We start from the raw sequence: 1229 nt of genomic DNA on the forward strand, positions 1-1229 counted from the left end.
GTTCAGGCCTGTCCAGGTCAAGACGAACACATTATTAATTAATTCGTTATCACGAGATAACGATCTTTGTTATGTCGAGATAACGAGATAATAAGTCGTTATCACGATATAACAGTGCATAAAAAAAATAAAAATCCATGGCCGTTCTCGGCTTCCGTAACTATTAGTACTAGTATAGTATAACTTTGCACTGAGCTTAGGGACCATTGGAAAAAAAAAATCGTTCACATAGGGCTTGGAGATGCTAAATATATTTTCATATACATTTAAAACATTGTTAAGGACATGATACAGTTACCTATGTGCTTTCACAGGATGGAGGGAAACAGAGTGAGCCACAGAGGTTTGCTGTCACTCACTGACTTAACCCCAAATCCTCTGACAAAAGTTGTGTGAGTGATTTGCTTTTTTCAACAAATAATTCTTATCCATATTTCAACAATTTATGGAGCTTCTGTCAATTTCCTTTTGATACAGAGCCATATGGAATGACCTGACTGACACAGATCCAGAGTCCTTGTGCACCAAAGAAAGCATAACTGTGAACTTCACAGATGACGATACGTGGGGTGGGTGGGGTGAGTGGGTCTTCAAAAGGTGTGAGGTAAGCAGCAACGAGAAGTTACTGATGGTACTCCACAAAGTGTGCAACATATCGGCCGACGGCTTAGAAGTCCAGTGGGCGAAGACCTTCTACAAGCAACTATCACAGCTGATCAAGCACAGGATTGAGTGCTGCACCGAGGACGACATCTGCAAGAAGCTCAAAAAGTTTGAGAGCATTTTAAACCTCTGACAGACAGAGATCTACACTAGCACATGAAGTAAATTATAAGCTATAATATACAGCACCAGTGTCTGTTTAATGCTGAATGCTTTGTGAACTTCTTACTTCCTGAAAATACATTTCCTTTCCATGTTTCAGTGGGAGTAAACCAGCAACATAAATATGTGATAAAATAACGTCTGCTTTCCTAGATGCATAATTATTTAAAGTAGCATTTAAAGTGCATTTAAAGTAGGTCCATATCTTATGAAACATAAATGTAACAGGTGGGGCAAGCAGCAGTCCAAGTAAGTTAGCCACCTACAGACAGGTTGCTGTAAATCATTCCAAACAAAATGACAAAATCAATCCCACAAACGGTCAGAAAGTGAACAACCAGTATCACTACCACCTATGTAGGAAGATCAAAATAGTTAACTGGCCCGTACGGGGATCGAACCCG

The sequence above is a fragment of the Morone saxatilis genome, unplaced genomic scaffold (genome assembly GCF_004916995.1).
Source record: "Morone saxatilis isolate NCDOM2014 unplaced genomic scaffold, NCSU_SB_2.0 Contig4, whole genome shotgun sequence".
In the NCBI taxonomy this organism is placed as follows: Eukaryota; Metazoa; Chordata; class Actinopteri; family Moronidae; genus Morone; species Morone saxatilis.